Consider the following 18,058-nt stretch of genomic DNA (forward strand, 5'->3'; position numbering starts at 1 on the left):
GCTAATATACTGTTGTTGGAGATGTAAATTAGTTCAACCACTGTGAAAAACAATACGGGGCTTCCTTTAAAAAACTAGAAACAGACTTGTCATATGACCCAGCAATCTCACTACTAGATATATACTCAAGACATGACTCATTGTATCAGAAAAATACCTGCTTCACTGGCTTTATAGTAACACTGTTAATAATAGCCAAAATATGGAATCAACTAAGATGACCATCATAAGTAAAATGGATAAAGAAATTGTGATATATATATATTCACATAATGGAATATTATTCAGCTATAAAAAAGGATGAAAGTCTATCATTTGCAGAGAAATGGTTGGAACAGAAAACATTTTGCTGAGTAAAATAAGCCAGACACAGAAAAACAACTACATATCCTCCTTTGTATGTGGGAAATTATTTTTTTCAAATGATTGTATAAGTTTTGCCACAATACAGTGTTTTGTCAAACTTTCATTTAAATGTTCGTTGAACTGACAGAATATCTATACTACTTTAATAATTTTTTTATTTGACAGATAGAGTTAGACAGTGAGAAAGAGAGTGTCGCTCCCCGTCTTCGTGGAGGAACGACACAGGACCCTGCGCTGTTCTTTCGTCTGCTCGGCCCTCCCCGGGTTTGCTGCTGGTTCTTCCCGGGTTGGCTACCATCCCTTCCACCTCCGTGGAAGGGCGGTTCCCCCTGCCACCTTCCCCATTTCCACGGGGGAGCGGCACACCGCCGCCGGCTCTCTCGGGGGCTGCACAGGTGTTCCTTCAGATAGATGTTCCCCTTAGATGTTCCTGGTGCATGTTGTCTCTCTCCTCCTTTATAGTCCTCTTCCGCCAATCCCAACTCTGCTACCCACACGCCGAGTACGCTGCTCTCCTCCAATCAGGAGCAGGATCAGCTCCTGGAGGTCATCACTCAAGTTGGCGAGAGACAGCTGCGTAGAAGCTGTTTACTCCTCTCCCAGCGCCATATTGTGGGAGAGCAGATGCATAGAATAAGTCTTAATTCCAGTAACTTAGTCTAGTCCGGGTTGCTCCCCACAGAGAGACAGAGAGAAAGGTCTTTCTTCTGTTGCTTCACCCCTCAAATGGCCACTACGGCCAGAGCTGCTCCGATCTGAAGCCAGGAGCCAGGTGCTTCCTCCTGGTCTCTCATGCGTGTGCAGGGCCCAAGCACTTGGGCCATCCTCCACTGCCTTCCTGGGCCATAGCAGAGAGCTGGAATGAAAGAGTACCAATCAGGACTAGAACCCAGTGCCCATATGGGATGCCGGCCCCGCAGGCAGAGGATTAACCAAGTGAGCCACAGCGCCGGCCCACTACTTTAGTATTAGTGATTTTGTGACTTTTAAAATTCATTTTATATGAGTGAGGTTGAACATATTTTCATTTGATTATTGTTTATACCCTTGTCTATTTTCCTTGACTATGGTCTTTTTATTTGTGGGATATTTATTTTATTTAGTACAGCCATTAAGCCTTTGAATATAATGTATATTTTAAAATGTTACCTCAAAAAATAAAATAATTAAATTTTTTAAAATCCTATGGAAAATGGGCAAAAATAGAAAGGTGTAACTAACTAACAAGTAGCCCTTAGAAGTTGGAAAAGTTGCTCCATTTTACGCACAGAAGGAGAAAGGTACATTAAAATTCACTGAAACAACTTTTTCCATCCACCATATGGGCAAAACCTCAAAAGGTCACAATGCACTGCTACAAGACTTCTCATACACTGCTGAAGGCAAGCAAAATGGTGCAATTCCTATGGGGGAGGTGATGAGGAATATTTGATGAAACAGTAAATGTATTTCTCTTTTAACACAGCAATCATATTTCCTGGATCTTATCCTGGATAATATGAAAATATATGCAAGAGGTTATTCATTGTCTCACCATTAGCAACTGCAAAACATTGGAAACTACCTAAATGTCTGAGCCATAAGCAATTGGTTGTTTATACTACGGTATATGTACACATTCAACAGTGTGGTATTATGCAGCTATGAAGTGAAAATGAAGAAGAATGCAGTGAGCTAACAGGGAGTTTATTCTAGAATATATCAAGTGAAAAGAGAAAAATGTAAATGTATGTAGTGTTTGACTTGTGCATCGCCTGAATTCAATCATTTTAGAATGGCTTTGTTAAAAATGTCTTAAAGTTTTGCTCTTAGAAAATACAATGACTGTTAAAGGACAATGATATCTGAAACCTACTCACAAGTGGTTCAGAAAAAAGTAGAGAGGAAAAAGAAAGAAAGCAAATATAGCAAAATGTTGAAATTGGTGTATCTGTGTAAAGTGCTTAAGGAACAACAAGGAGGAATCAGCGATGTCTATTGGGCTCCCCACAGCACCCGCTGAGCATTTCCATTGTTAGCCATCATGGATTGTGAGTTGCATAAGTCTGATGTTCCTTTTTTATCTCCGTTATTTTCAGCAAGATCTGCCCACAGGAAGATCTCAGTTATAATGTGAATTAATGAATAAAAAGAAATTAGAAAACAGAAACCACATTGAATTCTCCATGGAGTTATCTTGGGGTGGGTGTGGGGCAAAATTTAAAACGTACCTTTAAAACTGGGGGTCAAGGGGAATGGATGAATATGGGCAAAACAAACAACTTAACCAAGGCACAGAAATAGGTGTGAGTGTGGTCAGGCTATTGATAATCAGGGCCATTATGACAGGAACAGAGACTTTGGCATGGAATTAATGGGAAACAAATTGGTAACAACTGATGAAGAGAATCAGACTATAAGACCCCTCAAGTGCAGACAGAGGCTTGAGGAGGCACCAGAAACTTCTTTTGAGCCCTTACATAATAAGCAACATGATATCCACAATGCGCAGATCCTCTTCTTGTATTACGTACAATGGGAAAAAAGACAGGAATCTAGGCAAATGGTTTTGCCGTTACATAGCCACAGAAATTGTTATAGTGTTTTTTCTTAATCTGCTGTTCCAAGCATATTGTTTTATTCTAAAGAGTTTTGCTTTGATGAAACATTATGAGAAAAAGATAATATTAAATAAGTTATAACTTTAAAGTGAAGACAATAGTAATTTCAGCTCCCATTATTAACTATCCTAGGCATGGTTTATCCTCTTCCAGGTGTCAAAGCTTAACCTGAAAGATGTTGAATGCTTCAAGATGTGTAAGCGTATGATTCCTCAAATGGGAAGAAGTGATTCTCATGAAAACAGCCAAATGCTTACATGAGGGATGCACCCAGTAGCCACAGTTACATGAGGGCTACCAGGTCTAAATTATTTATCCACTAATTTTATTTTTGTTGAAAATATCAATTTTATACCTAATAAATATATCTTTATAAGGGAGCTATGATACAAGTATATAAGTGTAAAATACAGACAATGATCAGATTGAATGTAGCACTCTATGACCTGGAATAGAATGGAGAAACATTTAGAACTAAGAAAGAAAAGAGTTCCCCTTCCTGGGGAGTTCCCTGGCTGGTCCAGGTAGGAGAAGGCTGAAATTCAGAAAAGAAAATCAATACCCATTCATTCTGTTACTTGATGCATATTTATTAGCACAAGTAGGCATTAATCTTAAATCTATATCAAAAATTAAGCATCTCTGTAAATTCCTATATGATGAGTTGCCTTTATGACAATGGATTTGTAAATTAATTATATGATTACTAATTCTTCAACAAAAGTTTATGAAACACCAAACACTGCTCTGTGCACTGGAGAAATAAGAGGATCAAAAGGCAAAGACAAAATCCCTGTCCTCAGGAACTTAAAAATTTTAGTGGGGAGACACAGATACTAAGCATAAGAGGGCATGAAACATAACCCATTAAAGGTGAAATATACTGTACAGAAAACTGAAGCAGGGGAGCAGGGGAAGATAGCAAGGTTTGAGGAAATTGCTGTTTTAATGAAGGTCACCCTGAGAAGATGTTTAAGAAAATACCTGAAGCATGTGATGGAGGGAGCCATCGGAACAGCTGGGAAAGGTTGTTGGAGCAGAGACACAGCAAAGGCCAAGGACCAACTTGGTGTCAGTGAAGGAAATTAACTCAGTCTTTGACCATGTAGGTTAAGGTTTTGGGATTTTCTTCTTAAGAAACTTAGGAACCATGAAGTATTTTCCATGGAAGAATTACAACCTAAATTATATTTTGTGTGAAAATTCTCTCTGGGGGCAGCATAGATGGTAGAACATAGGGAGACAAAAGCAGAAGACAGAAATAATACATAAAGGAGATGTAGTCCAGGTAAAGGGACTTGCAGAAAGGTGAAACTATTTTGAAAGTAGACAGAGTTTTTTTAAAAAGCTTGCTTTTTTCTTAAATGAAATATACACATGAAGGAAGAATGGATTTCACACAGTAGCTGAAAGGAAAGTATGTTCTAATGATGTGCTTCAGAAAAAAAAGATGGGTTTGTAGAGGGCAAAGCTAGGAGGAACTGGAGACATAAGGCATAGAAGTTGCCTAAAAGACATAAAATTAGGCAGTTTAGAGGGAAAAGAAGGATACAGAGAGATAGGGGACTTTCAAAGTTAAAATCAGTAAGTTTGTGAGAGGACTCTCAGGAGATGGCAAAATAGAAAGCACAAGGAATCATTCGCATTGCCTAGAAACAAGTACATTGGCAGCATCTACTCCCCTCCCTTCATTTTCCTTTTTTCTCGCTTTTAAGAGCCAGACATTAAAGGCTAAGGCATTTTAAAATGACTGTATAAAGGGGATAAGTTAGAAAGTGACTACATATGCCTGGAGAAAGATTTCAAAAAGACCTAAAGTGATCTTAAGTTTACACCGCAGAATGCCTCTCAGCACAGAGACAGCCAACAACAATTTTTAAAAAAGTAGAAACAATTATGAGAAACAACAGACCCTGGGGAAGAGGGACAATATGACTTCTACTCACCACATTATTAAATTCAAGCGTCCAGTTTTCAACAACAATAGCATACAGGCCAATTATGTATTGTATGCCAGTCACACAAATAGATTCAAATTGAATGATAAGAAGATATCTCATGCAAATAATCACCATGGGAGGGCAGGTATAGTTATAACAATATTATACATTAAATTTTAAAAGTTTACAAAGGACAAAGAAGATCACTGTATAATAACAATGGATTTAGTACACAAGAAATATTTTTCTGGCATATAGAACACTCTACCCAACAGTAGCATATACAATCTTCTGAAGTGCACATGGGGCATTTTCTAGGACAGATCACATGTTAGGACACAAATTAAGCCTTAATATGCTTAAAAGATAGATTTTCTACAAAATATCTTCTCTGACCACAAAGTAACAAAGTTAGAGATAGGCATCAAAGTAAAAACGGAAAATTCAACAGATTTACAGAAATTACATTCCGAATTCTACATTCTGGAGATTTATAGCATAAATTTAAATAATCAATGGATAAAATAAGACTCTTAAAGGGAAGTCAGGGAACTTACTTAGAGATGAGATGAGTAAAAACTTAAACACGACATGCCAAAATCTATGGAACACCAGAAAAAGTGTATTAAGAGAGAAATTTACAGCTACAAATACTAACATTAAAAAAAATAAACTAGAAAGCCAGCATTGTGGTGCAGTAGGTTAAGCCAAACAGAATTACCATATGATCCATCAATTCCACTTCTTGGGATGCACCCAAATAGCTGAAAGCAGGGTCTTGAAGAGGTATTTGTCCTCTCTTGTGTATTGCAACATGATCCACAAGAGCTAAAGAAAGCATAGAAGCAACCCAAAGTACATGTTCCTAGATGAAAGAGAAGCAAGATATGGTATAAATAAAATGAAATACTATTCAATCTTAAAAAGAAAGGAAATTCTGAATACGCTACATGAGTGAACGTTGAGGACATCATGCTAAGTGAAATAAGCAAGTTACAAAAAGACAAACAATGTATGATTCCACTTATGAAATATTATTTTAGTAAAAAATCATACAGACAGAAAATAGAATGGTAGTTGCCAAGAAAGAAAAGTTACTGTTTAATTGGTATAGAGTTTTAGTTTTAAAACAGAGTTATCAAGATGGATGGTGAAAATGATTGCACAATATTTTGAATGTTTTAATACTATCAAACTATACACTTAAAGATGGCTAAGAGGGCAAATGTCATGTTGTGTGTATTTTATCACTGTAAAAAATTAGAGGGGCAGGTATTCAGCCTGGCAATGAAACACTGACCATGATACCCACATCCCAAATCAGAATACCTTGGTTAAATATACAGCTCCAGCTCCTGACATCAGCTCCATGAGAACCCAGAGAGACCATGGTGATGGTCAACCAGTTGGATTCCTGCCACTGATGTGGGAGACCTGGATTTAGTTCTCAGATCCCAGATTTGGCGCAGACCAGTCCTGACTGTTGTGGGCATTCAGGCAAGAAACCAGTAGAAGAAGAGTCTCTGTCTCTCTTTCTCTTTCTCTCTTTCTCTCTCTCTCCCTCTTCCTCTCCCTCTCAGTTTCTCAGAAACTCAAACAAATAAATTAAAAATAAATTTTAATTATAAAAAATTAAACACTTTGGGGTCAGCACCATGGCGTAACAGGTAAAGCCGCTGCCTTCAGTGCCAGCATCCTATATGGGCACTGGTTCAAGTTCTGGCTGCTCCACTTCTGATTCAGCTCTCTGCTATGGCCTGAGAAAGCACTAGAAGATGGCCCACGTCTTTGAGCTCCTGCACCCACATGGGAGATCCTGAAGAAGCTCCTGGCTCCTGGCTTCAGGAGCCATTCCAGCCATTGCGGCCAACTGGGGAGTGAACCAGCGGATGGAAGACCTCTCTCTCTCTCTCTCTGCCTCTCCTTTCTCTGTATAACTGACTTTCAAGTAAATAAATAAATCTTTTTTAAAAAATTAAACACGTGTTTTTATCTAAGGACTATATGAGAGCAATAGGTACTCATACTGACTTTGAGTGTCACCATGGCCTCTTGGCCCCTGGACCCTTCATATTTATTTTTTCTTAAGATTGTTTATTTGAAAGTCAGTGGCCGGCGCTGTGGCTCACTAGGCTAATCCTCCACCTAGCAGCGCCGGCACACCAGGTTCTAGTCCCGGTCAGGGCACCGGATTCTGTCCCGGTTGCCCCTCTTGCAGTCCAGCTCTCTGCTGTGGCCCGGGAGTGCAGTGGAGGATGGCCCAAGTGCTTGGGTCCTGCACCCCATGGGAGACCAGGAAAAGCACCTAAGAAAGAAAGAAAGAGTTAACAGAGAAAAAGAGAGAGAGAGAGAGAGAGAGATCTTCCTTCACCTGGTTCAGTCCCCAGATGGTCACAAAGGCTGGGGCTGTGCCAGGCCAAAACCAGGAGCCTGGAGCTTCATGTAGGTCTCCCACAAGGGTGGAAGGAGCCCAGACACTTGGCCATTCTGCTATTTTTACCAAGCCATTACCAGACATCTAAATTGGAAGTGGAGCAGCTGGAACACAAACCAGCACACACAAAGGACACTGGTGTTGCAGAGGACAGTTTCACCTACTATGCCAGAAAACCAGCTCTTACTGCTCCATACTCTAAGAAAGCATAACTAGGTCCATGAGACAGGTTATTAAGCTAGAAAATGTATGAAAATAGAGAAAGAATTGAGGAGAGAAAAACAAAGACATTTTGAGTAACAGAGTATTTGTAGATAGGTGAGAGAGTATGAAAGGAAAATGTTCAGGAAGAAAACAAAGACACACAGAAAACATTTTAACAGTATCAGAAGCAGTTGCCTTATCTGTAAACTAGTGATCAAGGGCAAGAATACAGCTGACCAAGGAGAAAAGAGTTCTGATCACACTGATTTTATTAACTCTGTAGATCTAGAGCATAGACCATCTGGGTATATGTCAGTTGTGATTACTGATATTTTTGTAATATTTGAGTAAAGATAAAAAGCTTTGTATTATCACTAAATTGTCTCAGGTTGTTTGTATCCCTTTGATTACACTGTTAATTTCAGCTAGAGATGTAGAAAATGATTGAATATAAAAATGAGAACTGGATGAAACTCAAACCAGAGCTTCATTGAGATTTGATTAATCTGATCAATCTAGACAGCTAAACTAGATAATTCAAGCCTTCAAGTGGATTTTTTGGATCAAGTAATCATACCAAAATGAGTAATCCAGTTTCGCTGTCTGAATTGATCAAGCAAACTAGATAATTGCAAAATCTCTCCCTTGTTTGCACTGGGTAGATATAGTTCACTTGTATAAAGGCAGCTTTTAAAAATTCTAATGGGATTAAATTGGCCATGTAGTTTTCCATGTCTTAATTCTCAGCATCTTCACTTAATGTCTTGTTTGACCAGAAATGTGGTTTGGAGTCCCTAGGTTCAGGACAAATGGTGCTTGACTATTTACTATTATTTTGTGAGCCCTCCCAGAATTTTTTTTTTTTTAAATCACAGTTCATGTCCCTGTCATGATCCTAACATCAGGTTGCTAGGTCATTACTTTTTTTCTTCTTCTTCCTGACGCACATCTGGAAACTCACCAGTTATTTTCCTATCCAACCACTGAGTAGGCCTATTTAGAAAGTCAGAGCCAGGCTGCAATTCTGAGTAACTGCCTTTCTCCCTGTTCTTGACATTTCTCCCCTCTCCTTCCCCCAGTATAAACTTTGCAGTGTCCCACCCAATGCCGCCTTGGGAATAACACAAACGTAAGCCAATAAGGCAATGCAGACAGCTTCAGGAACAATGGTGCCTCTACACATCTGACTATGTTCCATTCTCCCCTCTACTGAGTCTTCTCTGTGTGTATACTACACTTCCCCAACTCATATGGCTCTTATACCCCAAGTAACAGTTGCTTCCTTCTTGCCATTACAAAAATTGTTGCCTTATAGTAGTAATAATAATAGCTAATGCATCAGAGCTTAATAAATGCCAGTCACTGTTTAAGCCTATCTATCTACCTATATTTATATATATACACATATTTATCAAAAGGCTTGTGAAAATGGAATTAAAAGATCAACATAAACTTTGTTTCTTAACATCATTTCCATTAAACCTAATGCACTTTTATATGCAATAATTCTATCAATGTTATCTATCCCTAACCAGGAATCTGGGGAATTTAATCATGTCCATACAGTCTTTTTTACATAATTAACTAAGGGGAAATGTGTGTCCTTTAAAGAATTTTCTTTAATTTAGGAAACAAAAATAAGTCAGATGGAGCCAAATTAGCATTGCAAGAAGGTTGCCTAATGATTTCCATTTAAACTCCAGGAAAAAATGCCCTTGTTTGATGAAAAAAATGAACAGAAGCATTGTTGTGGTGGAAGACTCTCTGACAAAGCTTTCTGATCATTTTCTGCTAAAGCTGCAACTGGTTTTCTCAGGAAACTCTCATAATAAGCACATATATTATCATTCTTTGGATGTTGAGAAAGCAAGCGCCTTGAGAAACCCAAAAACTGTTGTCATGGCATTTGCTCTTGACCAGTCTGTTTTTGCTTTGACTGGATCACTTTCACTTCTTGGTAGCCACTGGTTGGATTGTGCTTGTGGTTGGATTGTGCTTGGTCTTCAGAACTGCACTAGAAAAGCTATGCTTCATTTCCCATTACAATTTTTAGAAGAAATGCTTCAGTATATTGATCCAACTTGATTAAAATTTCCATTGAAAGCTCTGTTCTTGTTTGTAGCTGATTTTAGAGCAACACTTCTGATACCTATCAAGCAGAAAGTTTGCCCCACTATAGTTTTTCATCAGAATTGTGTACGCTGAGACAGTTAAGATGTTTATGGTATTGGCTATTGTTTCTCCTGTCAATCACAGGTCCTCCTCAAATAGGGCAAAAACAAAGTTATTTTTTTCCTCACAAATTCATGCAGTTGGTCTGCTTCTGTAAACTTCATCTTCAACACCATCCCATTCCATCTTAAAATGAGTTATTCATTTATAAACTGATGATTTTTTCAGGCATTGTCTCCATAAATGTCTCATAAAGCATCAATTGTTTCATCATTCTTCCAGAAAGCTTTGCCATAAATTTGGTGTTTCTCCTGTTTTAATTTTAACAGATCTCATATTGCTCTACTAAGAGAGCTCTTTTCAAACACATGCCTTATACTTCTTAACACCTCAAACTAGATCCTATTCAGACATGTTACAGCAAGTTAGTACTACTTTATTTTTGTATAAAAAATTGAAATTTTTGGATAGTTTCTTCACAATTTGCATTTACATGAATTGTTTAAAGATCCCTCATACAGATATTCTTTGATATACAATGGTGCTACATTCTGACAAATTCATAAGTTAAAAATATCATAAGGTAAAAATGTATCTAATACATCTAACTTGCAGAACAGCATGTATGAGGCAATCTTACCTTAAACATGCTCAGAAGACCTAGACTAGTCTTCAATTGGACAAAATCATCTAACACAAAGCACCCTTTACAATGAAGTGTTAAATATCTCATGTAATTGAATACCTGTACTCACAATTAGCTGCCAGCATATATTATAAAGAATCAGTTGTTTACCCTGTAATCACATAGCTGATTAGGAGCTGTGGCTCAAAGATGCTGCCAAGAATCATGTAAGGGTCACACACTATACATCACTAGCCTGGAGGAAGATAAAAATTCAAGACTGCAGTATGATGTCTACAGAGTGGCTATCAATTTCACATCAATGTAAAATCAAAAAATGGTTAGTTTAACCATATGTTCAGCATAGCATTTGAGATCATCTCCATATTAAAGAAGAAAAAGGAGGACGAGGAGGAGGAAGAGAAGAAGGAGGAGGAGGAGAAGGAAGAGGAGGAAGAGAAAGTACATTGGGAAGATGAAGCACTCAACTCAAAATAAAAGAAGGATCCCACTTCTACTTTGTGTCCTGGGTTCCTCAGAAATGAGGTAATAGTCTAAGAAAGCAATGCCACAGTGCTGGAATGGATAATGGTTTCACAGTGTACCTGCAGCACAGACATTTTCTTGAGGCTGTTGGGCATTGTTTTGTTCCAAGTCCAGTTTATTCTCTCATGGCAATCTTATTTGTCAGTGGCAGGTTACTCTGATAGTTCTTAAGTGCCTGATGCCCACTAATCAAGTTGTGACTTTGGCTCTGTGATCCCTTTAGCCAACTAAGCAAATGATGCACCAGTTTCTGACTAAAGCAATCAGACAGGATTGCATACACCTGATAGGATCGGCTTCTGTTTCTGTCACGATTTCCACTGTTGTCAGCAACTTGGCAGTCACCACAAACCCCAAACGTTTGTAAATTTTTTTCACAGCTCAGACTGAAAAAGATCAGGGCTTGGAGGAAGCCTCAGTGCAAAAGAAGCAGAGTGTGACCTGAGGGGAACTTACCTGCAGCCGTGGGAGCTCTGAGGAAGTCAGCGAACCTCCAAAGGGGTCAATGGTACTTTTCATGCAGTCTTCAAGAGGTCTCCAGAGTCACCAGCAGTGTCCTTCAGGACCCACGTTGCAAGCCAAAACTAGGAAGAGGCAACAGTAGAACAAATTTAATTTCAAGACTTAATTGGCTTTTATTCATGACCCCAGAATCTGGCAGCATTCAGAACCAGAACAAACTCAAAGAGCTGAGACTACAATGTAGTCTGACAACATTTAGGAAACAAAAAATGGAAGTGACATACTGAGATAGCTTACTTGTAACAGATCCTTGTTTTGCCTTATTTAAATCAGCTGATGCTTGGGATTGGGTGAAGTTCATCTACTATGGTTGACTGAGACTCAGTCACTTGGTTTCAAGAGTGTCCTCCTAAATAAGGCTTTCAGTTAGTGTTGGTAATAAGCCAGTTACAGCTGACTGCATAAGGACTCAAGTACAAAGGTGCTTTTGGTCTAAACGTCCTCATACCTACTGGGTAGCATCAGCTAATGTCTTCAGCAGGATGGTATAAAGATAGATGAAATACGATCTCTGGACTGCAGTTCTTCCTACCTACTAGGGGCTCAGAGGCATGGGCATTTTTTCTTGTTCTTCAGAATTTCTCTGTGGTAAGAGGTAAGCCTACATCTTTTTGTTTAAATGAAAAGCTTTCAAAAAATCACTGGTGACAATTACATTGAAAAAATGCAAGATCCTTCATTTCAGAGGCCCAGTTGTATATTACATAAAAAGTGTTTGAGACCATGAAGCCACAATAAAAAAAAAAAAAAAGGAACAGAAATATATCATTCAACTTTTAAGAAAATATACATAGGCCAAAGCCGCGGCTCAATAGGCTAATCCTCCGCCTGTGGCACCAGCACACCGGGTTCTAGTCCCGGTTGGGGCACCGGATTCTGTCCCGGTTGCCCCTCTTCCAAGCCAGCTCTTTGCTGTGGCCAGGGAGTGCAGTGGAGGATGGCCCAAGTCTTTGGGCCCTGTACCCCATGGGAGACCAGGAGAAGCACCTGGCTCCTGCCTTCGGATCAGCGCAGCGCGCCAGCCATAGCGGCCATTGGAGGGTGAACCAACGGCAAAAGGAAGACCTTTCTCTCTGTCTCTTTCTCTCACTGCCCACTCTGCCTGTCAAAAAAAAAAAAAAAGAAAAAAAAAAGAAAAGAAAATATACATAAGATGACATATGAGCTCAATAGCAAGTCCAGAGTATTAAAGGAATAGAGACTGATTTTGAAAGAGAGAAAATGGCACCTGATTTAGTTTTCTAGGAGCTTGTGGGAAGCCTACTACAGAAAGATGAAGCAGATATTAAAAACTGCTAGATTCAGCAACTGAAAATATTTCAAGTTAACACCAACTAGAGTAAGGATAATACGGGCCACTTCACTGAGCAGGAAAAGGGACAAAAAATTTCTGTATGCAGGAAGCCTTCAAAAATGTAACAAAATCCAGTACAGCAGACTTGGAGGTGCTGTGCTTTTACTTATGTAAAAATAAGTACAAGCAAGGTAAGGGATTTTTAGCTTTAGCAATGCATGAAAGGATTAAATGCCAAACCACAGGAAAGTATCTCAGCTGAACAGAATTGGCTATTGAAATACCTTCTCAGAATAAAGGAACAAAGGTAAAATCTGCCCTTCTGACAAACTACTAATTAGAAATTTAGCATTTCATATTAGTATTGGGGGAGAAGAATTGACATGAATAATAATCCCAGTGGTTATTATTTTCTGCAGAAAGGATACAAGAGGAGCTGACCACCCCTGGGAACCCACTTCCTGGAACAACTGGAAGAGGTTTGAAAGTGGGATGGCAGAAATTAAAACAGCAGCTAAAAGCTGGCAACTGATGAGGGGAAGTATGCACCAGGTTTTAATAATATAGCATTACTCTTGTGAGATTTATAGCATGCTGTTCCACTGTATCAAAACCTTTTGTAGTGGAGTGATCATATAAAAGGATCAATAAAACAACCCTTTAAAACAATAAAGCAAACATGCTCCACATGTTTTAGAGGAAATGAAGACAAAATTAGTTAAGATTTAAGCTTGTTTAGGTCTCTCATGCCAAATTTGATTAGTAAAAATTCAAAACAGAAGTAAACATTATTTTTCTAAAGTAATATTGAGGATTTAAAATCAAAGGAGGGTCCCAGGCAGCATGTCCTAAAGATCTGGTAATTTTCTTGTTAATTTATTTAATGTGGATAGACTCAAAGTACTTTTTAAACTTGTGCTATTATAATTAATTTTCTAAATATTCTCTATGCATTACCAAGCTCCCCCTTTGTGCTGAATAAATATAGCATAAGAAATATGGACAGACTGGCGCCGCGGCTCACTAGGCTAATCCTCCGCCTGTGGCACCAGCACGCCGGGTTCTAGTCCCGGTCGGGGCGCCGGATTCTGTCCCGGTTGCCCCTCTTCCAGGCCAGCTCTCTGCTGTGGCCAGGGTGTGAAGTGGAGGATGGCCCAAGTGCTTGGGCCCTGCACCCCATGGGAGACCAGGAGAAGCACCTGGCTCCTGCCATCGGATCAGCGCGGTGCGACAGCCGCAGCGTGCCGGCCGCGGCGGCCATTGGAGGGTGAACCAACGGCAAAAAGAAGACCTTTTTCTCTGTCTCTCTCTCTCACTGTCAACTCTGCCTGTCAAAAAAATTATAATAATAAAAAAGGTAAGTTTATTTTGGTACAAAAAATTTTGAAATCCGCAAAATAGTTTTTTATTACATGCATTTTCTATGAACTTTTGAACACCCCTTATATGCATGGATTTCACATTTTTTGGCACTGAAATAAGTTTACCTTTTAATACCATTTTCCAAAAGCATTTTGAAGTATTTTTGTATCTTCAATTATTTAAACAGTGATGAATGACAGAAATCACAAATCTAAGTTCTTTACATGTTACCTCATTTGTACCTTACAAAAACATGTAACATAAATTCTATTATAATCCCAATCCTGTGAGAACACAACAGCCCCAATATTTGAGTTGACTTGTCTAAGATCACAGAGCCAGTGACGACATGTCCCTTTTTTGAGCAATTTTTAAAAACTTCCATAGTATGACATATTTTCTCCTAGACTCTTTAATAAGAATCAAAACACAGACAACAATGTAGTGAAGTGACTCTAAAGATAGACTAAGTGAGCCTTTCAAAATTTTTACATCTATTAGTCTCTCTTATGCTTAAAATCCTCAGTCTTTTTTTCTTTAATTTTTTGAGATGTTGAATTATATTTTCAAAGAAATAGTTTTCTTGGGCTACTTTGGACCTTTCTCTGAGAAAAGAATTAATATTTAATGTTTTGGTTTATAATTGGAGTCCCGAATTAACTGAATTATATAACTAAAATTGAGGTTGCAAAATGCCTTGATGTTGAGATTGACCAAATTTCACTTCCATTTCTGACCAATAGTCTAGCTCTATACCCCTGAACTGCTCCTACTTGTGTATCTTGCTAATTTTTTCTGAAATAAAATCAGCCTTTAATTTTGAAATCAGGTTTAGGGCTCTGATATCGTCCTTTGTTTCCTGCTGCTATTTCCACTAGTCCCCAGCACCCCCCTACCCACCCAATTAAGAAGTCAGATTCCTTAAAGTTTCCGCTCTTGCACTTGTTCTTGTTTTTGAGTCCTCAGGGACTGATAACAACAAGCCAAAATCTAAGTCTTGCTCTGTAAGGAGCCCTTCTTTGTAAATCAATGATTTCCTCCAACTAGCTCTAAGCATTAACTACAGAAGACTTCCAAATGACCAACTTCATGGTTGCACCCATACTGCAAACAACACAAAAAACACAACAACATCCTGGTAACTCTAAGACACCACCACCCTTCCACTCTTTATAGCTGCCCTCAGGACAATAGTTGCTCCCTGTCTTCCTTGTACACCCATACTTCAAGCCACCAGCCATGTCATGACATGGTCATCTCTCCCAAGGGACTGAACTTAAACAGCACACCTATTTCATTTTTTTTTAAAGATTAAATAATTTTTTTAAGTCAGAGTTACAGATAAAGCAGGACAGACAGAGAAAGAGAAAGGAGAGATATCTTCCATCTGCTAGTTCACTCCCTACAAGGCCACAACAATTGGGGTTGGGCAAGGCTGAAGCTAGGAGTCAGGAGCTTCTTCCAGGTTGCCCATATGGGTAACAGGGGCTCAAGCACTTGGATCATCTTCCACTGCTATTCTCAGGCCATTAGCAGAGAACTGGATCAGAAGCAGAGCAGCCAGGACATGAATTAGTGGCCTATGTGATGCTAGCATTGCAGGAGGCAGCTTTACTTGCTCCACACAAATAGGTGTGAACCAAGCACACCTATTTCAAAGACCAGTAGTAGGCCCAGAAACTGACTAATGACACTGTAAGAATGCTACAGCAAGGTAATATGAACTGGGTAACTTATAAACAACAGAAATTTATTTCTTATGATTCTAGAGGCTGGAAAGTCCATGATCAAGACACTAGATCTGGTAAGGGCTCACTTCTTTCTTCATGGACTGAATATTCTATTTGTAGCCTCTGGAAGCAGAGACAGAGACAGAGATCTCTTTGAGGGCCCTTTTATAGAGCACTAATCCATTCATGAGGGCTCCACCCTCATGGCATAATTGCCTTCCTAAGGCCTCACCCCCTAACACCAGGGTTAGAATTTCAATGAATTCAGCACATTGTATTACACTCATGGTCTCCCAAGTTCATATCCTTCTCCCATGCAAAAGACACTAATTCCATCCCAACAATCCTCAAGTTCTTAACTCATTTCAGTACCAACTGCAAAGTCTAAAGTCCACATTCTCATCTAAATATTAAAGTTAGATATAGACAACACTAGAGGTATGATTCATTCTGAGGCACAATTCCTTTCCAGCTATGAACCTGTAAAACCAAACAAGTCATGTGCTTCCAAAATGTAACAGTGGGACAATCATAAGGTAGCCACTCCTGTTTCAAAAGGAAGAAATAAAAAGAAGGGGTGACAGGTTCTAAGCAAGTACAAAACCTACCAAGGCAAACTTCATGGGATCTTCAGTCTCAGGAACAGTCATCTTTGGCTCAATGTTTTCCCTTAGACCCACTGAAGTAGCAATGTCACCCCTGCAATTTGGCTGGATGCCTCTCATGCTGTGGTTCTCGGCTCCCATCATGCCGATGCCTTGCTCTCTGTCAAGGAGGAGGGTGCACCCCACCATCCATTGTAAGCTGAGACCTTAAATTACCTCCAAAGAGGCTCACATCTGAAAAACTGCTTCTATGCAGTGCCATTGGCTGATGGATATTGTCAGTGTCAACCTAGGATGCTGCCTTTTTCAAGAAAAATGGGGTAGGAAGGACAATTGTCCTTCCAGGACACCTGGACAACTGTAGTTTTATATGAAGATAAGTCCATTGCATAGAACTTATACAAACCTACATAAGTGTGGATCAGAAATGTGGCTTCTTGAAAATTTTTTTTAAAGATTTATTTATTCATTTGAAAGTTAGAGTTACACAGAGAGAGGAGATGCAGAGAAAGAGAGAGGTCTTTCATCCGCTGGTTCACTCCTCAATTGGCCGTTACAGCCGGAGCTTCGCCAATTCGAAGCCAGGAACCAGGAGCTTCTTCCGGGCCTCCCACACGGCTGTAGGGATCCAAGGACTTGGACCATCTTCTACCACTTTCCCAGGCCATAGCAGAGAGCTGGATTGGAAGTGGAGCAGCCAGGCCTTGAACCAGCACCCACATGGGACGCCAGAGCTTCAGGCCAGGGCATTAAACTGCTGTGCCACAATGCCTGGCCGGAAATGCTTTTTTTTTTTTTTTTAATTTCTCTTGTATTATCTCTGACACTTAAGGAGTAGGTTTTCCCTTCTGTCTTTTCATCTTTTGCATGAACTGTGATTCCAGTGACTTTACATTGATATTAGAGAAGCAAATAAGAAGTTAATTCCTCTGCCTTTATTATGCATTCAGCCTTGCATAACATTCTTCAGTGAAATTAGAAACAACCACTGGAGGATCAGAAAATACCAGTAACAAAACCAAATTCTAACTCATTCGCTTTCATTTAGGGGACTATTAATTCAAAATTCATATTTCCTTTTAAAGTTTCATCCATTTTTAGAATGCATATAGACTGTATGAATTTGTGTCATTATTGCATGTTTTCTTGAGGGAATAGACTCTCCTCCAGTTTAGAAGAAACACTTTGAAAAGAAATGCTATGATACTATTCAAAACTAAAAAACATAGTAAGGAATATAGTATCTCTGAGTTTATGGTAATTGGTGATATGCTAACTTAAATTCTGACGTGTCCCTTGAAAGTATGATCCACATCTGACTTACTGATTTTTTTAATTTGGCCCACAAACATACACAGACAATAACTTAAATAGTACTAAAAATTGATGAATGAATTAAAAGAATGCATACAATTGAAGTGATAAAAATTCAATATATAATATAACATCAATTTCACCTTTTCGCAGTTGGGCTTCTTTGTGATGAACAAATTCCCTAGGGTTTTTAATATACAATATTTATATTAAATATTTGAGATATGTCTAACCATAGCATCATTAGCAGTGATCAGTTTGATTATTTGAGATTAAGGAACTAGATTGGTAATTTCATTATGTTATAATTATTTATGGATCTAGCACATCATGTAAAAATGTAA

The 18,058-nt window shown here is 38.9% G+C and overlaps 1 long non-coding RNA gene across 2 annotated transcripts; it reads right to left on the reverse strand.

The window, feature by feature from the left end:
• Window positions 1-263: 263 nt before the first annotated feature.
• On the reverse strand, window positions 264-11,709 carry LOC103350970 (uncharacterized). Of its 2 annotated transcripts, XR_518803.4 has the most exons (4): window positions 11,647-11,709; window positions 11,344-11,471; window positions 5,628-5,771; window positions 264-1,222 (listed from the first exon to the last, which is right to left on the reverse strand). It is a non-coding gene; the product is annotated as an uncharacterized lncRNA (long non-coding RNA). The 2 variants fall into 2 exon arrangements; XR_007909923.2 differs by lacking the exon at window positions 11,647-11,709 and having other exon boundaries at window positions 11,344-11,605.
• Window positions 11,710-18,058: the final 6,349 nt, after the last annotated feature.

Source organism: Oryctolagus cuniculus, chromosome 13 (genome assembly GCF_964237555.1).
Source record: "Oryctolagus cuniculus chromosome 13, mOryCun1.1, whole genome shotgun sequence".
NCBI classification, from domain to species: domain Eukaryota; kingdom Metazoa; phylum Chordata; class Mammalia; order Lagomorpha; family Leporidae; genus Oryctolagus; species Oryctolagus cuniculus.